Source organism: Trachinotus anak, unplaced genomic scaffold (genome assembly GCF_046630095.1).
Source record: "Trachinotus anak isolate AG129_WGS33_773 ecotype Australia unplaced genomic scaffold, CSIRO_AGI_Tana_v1 ptg000013l, whole genome shotgun sequence".
In the NCBI taxonomy this organism is placed as follows: Eukaryota; Metazoa; Chordata; class Actinopteri; order Carangiformes; family Carangidae; genus Trachinotus; species Trachinotus anak.
This window is the reverse complement of record NW_027273864.1, coordinates 5352380-5361362: the sequence shown is the minus strand read 5'-3', so window position 1 is coordinate 5361362 and position 8983 is coordinate 5352380.

Sequence of the window (8983 nt, the reverse complement as noted above, 5' to 3'; positions counted from 1 at the left end):
TCCGCCACTGTTCATTAACAGCTGAACAATGATCTGGGATAGCACAAGAGCTTCAGGGATGCAAACTCATCAGGGGGGAAAAGGCTGATGAAGATGTGAACTGCAGAGGGTGGGTCTGACGGCAGGAAGAATTTTTTTTAAGGTTTTAGTCTGAGGATACAATCCAATCAAATGCGCATATACTTAAAAAGAAAAAAGCTTATTTTTAATGCTGGAGTGTGGGACTACATATAAATGAATGTTGTTCAACGGACTCCATACAATGCTGATTAAGCCTATCAATGCCAGGCAAATCTCTCTGTTTTTCACAGTATACTGGAGCTTTGAATCTGGTGTCTGTGGTGCACTGGTAGCATTGTGTTTTACATCAACCACCAATATTGATTTGCAAGACCTGAAGAGGGGTGCAACAGAGATAGAATGGGCTACAGCAGCTAGGAGTATGGTGGAGCTCATGGTGGAGAAATCTAGGAAACATGCAAAAAAAAAAAAGTGTGATGCAGTCTAAGAAAAAAAGCAATTGACAGCAAGGACAAACACGGACTTCCATTGGTAATGGAAATCCGTACCAATGGTACCACTGGTACCACTCAATTAACACGCAGTGTTTGTGTAATTACTGTCACTGCCAGAAGAGGGAGACAAAAGTTATCCACAAATTGTTCTTTCGTTTGGAAAAACACATGATGACCAGTCAGCCCAGTCAGATATTGTTCCAAGTATTAGATCAAGTGTCTGTGGGTGGATAAGGATTGTCCAGAGCAGATGGAGTCTAAGAAAAGAAAAAAAATCAAAACAGTTGTTTTCTTGCATAGCCTGCAGTAGATGTTCAGTTTATGCAGTGAACATTACAGCAGTGTTTCATGCTTGTTTTTGTGCAGTATTCTGCACTATCTGCTTTACCCAGAGGCTTCAAGACTTCTGAAGGTGTCACGTCTTCATTGACTTCATATTTTACTTTTTTTGACAAAACATCTCCCTGTCTGGATATTAAAGAGAGATCCTGACATGCTGAATTTTTCAAGCTTTTTTTTTCTCCTTACTAGACACATGTCAGTTTGGGGAAAAATGTCCCTGCATATGGGAATAAGTAAGCTGGTGACTGGGAGAGTTTGATATTGTTGTTATTTTTGCCTCGTTGAGAGTTAAAGATGATTGTTACCACCCTCATAACTGTATGTTAAATAAGAAGCTATGTCCAGGAGATGGTTAGCTTAATTAGCCTAGCATAAAGACTGCAAAGCATGAGGCTACTATACAGTACTGTGGCTCTGTCCACAGGTCAAAAAAACCCACCAACCAGCAGTGCTAAAGCTTAACCAACACCAACAGAGAGTTATTGCTAACTTTTACTTGGCTATATACAGTGACTTCCTGGTGGGTAACTCACAACAACTTTATTTTTTGTATGAATTAAACAAATGGTATCTAATGTCATAGAAGGCTAAGTGAGCTTTAGAGGTTTGGATGGAGCCATGCTAACTGCTAACTGTCCCTCTTTTTCTTTTTACATTCTCTCATATGAAAATGTGAAAACAATGAAACAACATGAAAGGCTTCCCCCAGGTTTACAGGTCTGATAGCGTTGTTTTCAGCTACCAAAGTTAGCAACTAGCTGGTGAACATGGTGGAGCACTTACCATAAAGAGCCATTTATTTCCTTCAGGAGTTGGTAGAGACCAAAGACAGAGCTGAAAGAGAGCCAGTACTGGACTTACAGGTGGTCGGAAAAACAACTCTGAATGTATGCTAATGGTCCTCCATAACGACTGGATGGATGTATCAATACGCAGCAATTTGCGAACATGTTGAGTTGACCAGGCAATGACATCAGTCAGTCAGTGCTGTGTTCACTGCTCAGAATAGGCCGAAAAAATCTGTTGTCTAGCTTCAATATTTGTCTTGATTAAAGTCTAGAATTGGCTAGGTCATTGGCTCACAATCAGTTCTCAATGATTCAAACCAAGAGCTGGCATGTGGTATTTTGTACTGTAATAGATATTGTTTGAAAATTTTGCTTCTTAAAATTCATCTAATAGATTTGTCCATGTACTGGAAAGGCATTAATCAACATGCTGAAATGGCTGACAGCTTATTATATATCACATATTATATCAGAAGCCACTCAAGACAAAAATAAGGAAGGTAGAAAATAATATACTGACAGAATGTAGAAAACAAGCCTCTGTCACATGCAATCAGCTTTTGAACCATTGAACCACTGTACCATTTGTACTATTGTTATTTTCCCACAACTTATCAATTTTAAATTACTAACTGTATCTAGCTTTATATGTGCAAATCACAGCATGTTTAATCTAATGTTAACAGTAAATACTTTCACAGACAAGTGCCAAACTAATTTACTGTATGGAAGTGTCTGTCAGTATTTTGCACCCAGAGCTTTCTCCTGTGTTTAAGTATCTGACAGGGAAAAGCTTCTGCAGAGAAAAATGCATAGTATTGGTCACAAGAGGGCATGTCACCCTATAAAACAACCAAGTTGCTAATGACTTTTTCAGGAACTAATTTTCTGCTTTGTGGCACAGCCCATAAAACAAGGTTATTCTCCTCCATCAAGGGATGAATAGAGATTTAACTGTCTTTTCTGTTTATTGTCACACAGCAACATTTACACATTGCTTATGCCACAAATTGAAGAGGGTCTCTGTTGACTTTGTCACTTGTTTCTTATGGTTTTTTTTTCATCCATTAAGTGCACGGGTAAAAGCACTGATCCATTCTGCATGTCGACAACAATCTCACATGTTTATACCCTAGATGTTTAACAAGAACAAGAACCTCTGTGTCCTAACATTTCACCTCCCTGGTTTTTGCATATTCTGCATCTTTTTTTTTTTTTTTTCAAATAGTCAAAACACAGGATTGCAGCAGCAGAAATCAGTTTGACAGTAATGCTGAAATTAGCTGCAAAATGCTGAGCTCTCACCATTATACAAGCCACCCCATGCACTGTAATTCTCCCACCTGCTAGCACCGCCATTACTCACTTCCAAACCTCAGGGGTTGGATATGTGATGACTTGGGTCTACTAGATGACAACATGATTTTAATATATGTGGAAGGATTAGAGTTTTGTTAAACACACACACACTGGAGTTTCACAAATCATGCAACTATGCATGTGTGTGTGTGTGTGTGTGTGTGTGTGTGTATCTCTGTGTGTGAGTGTGCTGACCACTCAATTAACAACAACATCCCTTGACAAGGCATCATAAAAAAGACAAAGAGGCTCAAGTGATCTTGAAATTCTGCAAAAGACTGTTTAGAGAAGCTGGTCATAAGGGCGTTTACAGCTTTCAGTCAAACTATAACCTTACTGAAGAATGACTGCAGCGCTATGACTTAATTATGACTGCACAGGAAATACTGTCCATCCCTAGTAATGACCCCAATGGCCATCGATAAAAAGGCCTGATAAACGCAGACTTCCTGAGCATGGAAGGATAAATACAGCCTGAGTAATGAGACCCAAGGCTGCAGAGGATGACAGCTCTGCTCTATATCATATGCTGCTCTGTGGTTCTGGTGTGGCAGTTTTGGGAGGGGGGTGGAGGAGGCTTTGAAACCTCAGTGCGAGCTCCCTCATTCGTGGCTGGCTTTCAGACACAATGGTTGTGTTCTCGGAGAGAAAATAACCTGAGATATCAAAGAGACAATAATGAGAAATTCCATTTTCAGTCAACTGGTGCTGTCTGCTCAACTCTCTCGTGCACTCTCGAGTGAAAAGCAATTGCATCAATTTAACACATAAAGTCTACTGGGATGAATCTTTTGAGTGCGGTTCGCAATGGCCCTGAGCATACATCAAAATAACATTGTCTATGTTTCAAATTCAGCTCATCCTTCACTCTCTGCGCTAATTAACGCCGTAATTGATTAATCCATTAGTTGATTTTTGTTATTAGTGCATCTGAGGCTAATAGATGCTCAATAAACTGGCCATTTGAATTGTGAGGGAAAAATTTCATTAATTGATGAAAAAAATAAATAAATAGAAAGAAACGGCTCCATTTCATGCTTCAGAAGTTTAACTGTCCTTTAGAGAAAAGACAGATCTTGGGGGGGGGGGGGGGGGGGGGGGGTGGTTAGCAAAGCAGTCATTAGCAGACTGAGGATCTAAGAGGACACAATGGAGCCCAGGCAAGAAAGCATCAGGAGACTTTTTTTTTTCTTTTTGAGGGGGGGTGGGCTTTCCGCCTCGTGGGATGGCACGTACAGGGAAGATGAGAAAAAGAGATGATATGGAGTAGCAAATTGTTCAAGAGTCAGAGTCAAGACAGTGATGCCTTGTGTGCACAGTAGGAGGTGTGCTTTTAGCCTGCTGACCAACCAGAGCATCAGCATGTGGTAAGATTTCCGTCTTCTCCACCAAGTCGATTGTCTCCCTTTCTCCGCTCTTTTGCAGGTCAACTAGGAATATCCCCCATACATTCTTACTAATTACCACTGGTCTCGCATATAAATTGATTTTTCTTTTTTTAGGGAACAGATCTTCTTAAATCCCACTCACTATAATTAAGGCTTATATTGGGATAACGGGAAAATGGTGGATCAAAGGTTGAATTAATTGCAGACTTGAGCACGTAATTCAGGTACTAAGAGTGGCGGCATGTCTCACAAGGAAAGAAACCCTGAGATACACACACAAGCTGGCTGACAAGAATAAATATATTAGACATAGACATGTCTAGATATGTTTTCAAATCCTCAAGATTTTGTAAATGTGGTAACTATCATGAAGCTTATAGCCACCAAGTGATGTCTCTCCCAGGATTTCAGTCAACACACATAAAACAGCTGCAGATCCTCTCAACACACGTTTTAGACATGAGAGTCATGACCTTCTGGATAGTAACGCTGACACACACCACCTTGGTCCAGACTGAAATATCTCAATGACTACCAGATGGATTGCCATGACATTTTGCACAGACATGTATAATGCCCAAGGTACAAATCTAACTGACTTTAGTGATCCCCTCACTCTTCTCCAGTCCCACTCTGGGGTTGACATTTGTGCTTCTCAGTGAAAAATATCATCAAGTATTGGATGAATTGCCATGAAATTTTGGTACAGACATTCATGTCGCCCTCAGGATGAATTGCATTTACTTCGGTGATTCCCACATCTTTGTATCAGGTCAAATTACTTTGGTTTATGACCAAATGCCTTCGAGCTAATCCCCTTCCCTTCAGCCTCAGCAGTACTTAGTGCTAATTAGCAAATAAAGATGTGAAGATGAGAAGATTACTAAAACACCAAAATAAGATGGTGAGCATGGTAAATATTAGCATTGTCATTGGGAACGTGTTAGCATGCTGATGTTAGAATTTAGTTCATAGCACCACTGTGGCAAAGTACAGCCTCACAGATCTGCTAGCAGGGCTGCTACTAAAAACACTAAACAGGCGATGACCTTCAAACTGAAGCGTAGTTTGGACTGTTCACCTGGTACTTTTCTCCAAGAACTTGCTCTGTAAATCAAAACTCTAATAGAAAATATTTAGTAGCTTCCTACTGACATCGAAGGACTTTACTTTCCAATCCAGTTTGGAAGTTAAAATGATAAAAGCTCTTTGAAGCTCTTACAGGAATAGTTTGATATTGTGGGAAATTCACATATTCACTTTCTTACTGAGAGTGAGAAAATCAATATACCTCTGTTAAGTATAGATCCTAGCAATTAGCTGAGAGCAGAAAAAGAGAGAAACAGCAAGAGTGGCTCTGTCCAAAGGAAACAAAATGCCAGCACCTCTGAAGCTCACGAATTAACAACTTTGTAAAATCTGCACAAAAATCGTGTAAAAATATAGAAATAACTTCACCTGTTTCTGGTCTATATGCTAAACTAAGATAATCAGCTGCTAGCTGTAGCTTCATATCTACTGCCCATACATGGGAGTGGTGTCAATCAAACCATCTGACATCCGGCAAAACATTAGAAAATAAACTATTCCTTAAACTATTCCTTTAAGTCCTTCACAAATGAAAGATTTTGGGGCGGGCTCCACCATCGCAGAATTACTGTTAACTTTTCAAGGGACACTAGATTTTTATAGATATTCCAAAAGTTTTTCACTGTTTACTCTGGCTACCTGTGGCTGAGGCCAGTCACCCTACAACTGTGTTTAACAGCTTAGCTTTTCACAAGTTTACAAACCCTCTGAACTCTTAACAAGATGTGCTGCAGTGCTATGTGGCTCCTAAAAACCCAGGGAGCCATAAATATATTTATTACAGGCCTAGTGAATGAGGGGGAGTCGGTGAAAGCATTATAAATACACTTTCCCTGGGGAATAAATTATGGCACAGTGAGACACTGAAAGTCACACCTCTGAAATAAGCATGGAAGTGGGGGTTTGGGTGTTTTTTTAATTCCTTTTTCACGGTGTGTCTGTATTTAGATTTGCATGTGGTCTACTATGTCACATTTTGGTACCAATTTTGGACTCTAAACCAGCTAAAAGTTGGACAGTGCATCTAATTAGGGATGTACAGTTGAAGGCATTTACATACACCTAGGGTTGAAGTCAATAAAATGCATTCTTTAAGCACTGCACAGATTTCACCATAGTTTTAATTTAGGTTGGTTCTGAGTCAGCTACAACATCAATTTTTACATGGTACAAGCAATTTTTTACACAAGTAACTGTTTACAGACAAAAAAACGCCTGAAGGTAATGTGTTCATCTGTATAAACGATAGTAGGCAAGTATCAAAACCATGGGACCATGAAGCTGTCATACCACCCAGGAAGGAGACGTGTTCTGTCTCCTAGAAATGAATGTACTTTGGCATAAATCAATCCCAGAACAACAGTAAAGGACCTTGTAAAGATGCTGGAGGAATCAGGTACAAAAGTATCTATATTCACAGTACAACACATCGTATATCGACATAATCTGGACGGCTGCTCAGCAGGGAGGAAACCTCTGCTCCAAAACCACCATAAAAAATAGCCATACTACAGTTTGCAACTGCACATGAGGACACAGATATTGCTTTCAGGAGAAATGTCGGTATGGTTTTCTGGTATGATGAAGCAGAAATTGAACTATATGGCCATAATGACCATTGTTGTGTTTGGAAAAGATGAGACTTGCAAGCCGGAGAACACCATCTCAAGCCTGAAGCATGGGGGTGGCAGCATCATGTTGCAGGCATGTTTTGCTGCAAATAGAGATTTTTGTCACGAAAACAAAGCTTTGTCGCAAATGGGTCTTCCAAATGGACAGTGACCCCAAGCAATTGTGGCAAAATGACTTCGAAACAGCAAAGTCCAGGTTTTGGAGTGGCCATCGCAAAGCCCAGAAAGCAGTGATCCTGACTCATCTATGACAGGGAATGTTTAATAGGATCAAATGTCAGGAAATATGCAAAACTGAGTTTAAATGTATTTGGCTAAGGTGTATGTAAATGTCCGGCTTCAACTGTAAAAGGTGTCTGTATTTATTTTACTGTAATTGCATTTATCTTCAGCTAAATTTCATATGTCTGTATTTATAACTTTGTGGAGGTTATGGTTAAGGTCTGTAAAGTCTTTAGGGAATTCATATACAAATCAATGAAGTGTTCTCTAAACTGATATAACCCAACAGTGTTATATGTGTGCAAATAAAAGCTGGAAAATAGTTTTGTGCACATCCAAAGTTGCATTTTGAAACACACTTGCCTCCTGTGGAAGCTCTGATTCAGCATTAAATTGATGTCGCAAATGTTTCATGGTCTGAAAGACGGTCAGAGCTTCAGTATGAACTGTTGAGGCAGGAAGGACACAGTGTAAGAATGACCTGTCAAAGCTGCTGGGTATCATCCCTTAAAGCTTTCCAGACATTTAAAGCCAAACTTCACCGAAACTCGCCTTCGCCGACGCTTAGATATCATGCTGTTACACTGTGCTTCCTTAGCTCTGACAGCCTGTGTGATTATGTAAATATCTGTGGTTCAGCTTTCACACATTTGCCAGAGTGCATGTAGTCTGAACTGGAATCAGTAGAAAGCTGGCGGATTCATGGGTGTTAGTAGAATCAGTGTATTGATAAAGGTGGAGGTGCAGACAGGTTTGACCTCCTGCCCCTGTCAATATCAGTGGCAAATATTGATTCTTTCAGGCAATCCAGTTAAATTGAAGGGAGCCCCTTTTTTTTCTAATTGAATAGTCAGAGAAAGGGATGAATGATGATGGTGAGGTGATTTTATCCACATGAGGAGAGAAAGACTGGTGGTGTTTGTGGGAAAACAACACTCACTTCATCTTCTTCATTCACCATAATGGGAACACTGGTGGTATAAGTCTATGTGGAATGACTAGAAGGAGATTTTCCTCCTGTAAAAAACACAAGCGGACATGTCGTCTGTGCAAGCAGCTTATTACTTTTTATTGTTAGGCGACCTCTGACCTCACTTTGTGTTTATTAGTGTAACCATTAAGACAAATGTCCTCAAAGTTTAAATAGGCTATGTTTACATTTCTCTATTATTAAATAGCCAGTGTTAGCATTAGCAGATGTTTACTTACCAGTCTAGAGGAAATGTTGCGAGTTCAGCATCAAACTTCACCCCTTTATTTATCAATAGCTGTCTCCAGTGGTGGAAAGCATAACCAATGTTAACTCTTGTCTCTATTACACCTTTTCTTCTCCTGAAATTAGCATGCTAACCAGCTGATCCCCACCCATTTTGTCACTCTCCAACTGTAACTCACTGTAGCCTCCAATCTGCACTAAAGATGCAGCGCTGCTCGGGGGGCGTATTATAACCTCTTGTCTTGTGAACACATTAATGGCCGAAGCTCAAGTTGCAATCACCACCACCCGCTCCTGGCAGGGAGCCACATTCGGTGGCAGAGAAAATTTACCAATAGCCCCTTTTAGGAAGTACTTATTACAACTAAAACCATTAAGATTTCCTAAGCCTAACCAAACCATGACCATTTCACAACCTTAACTGTATGTTTAT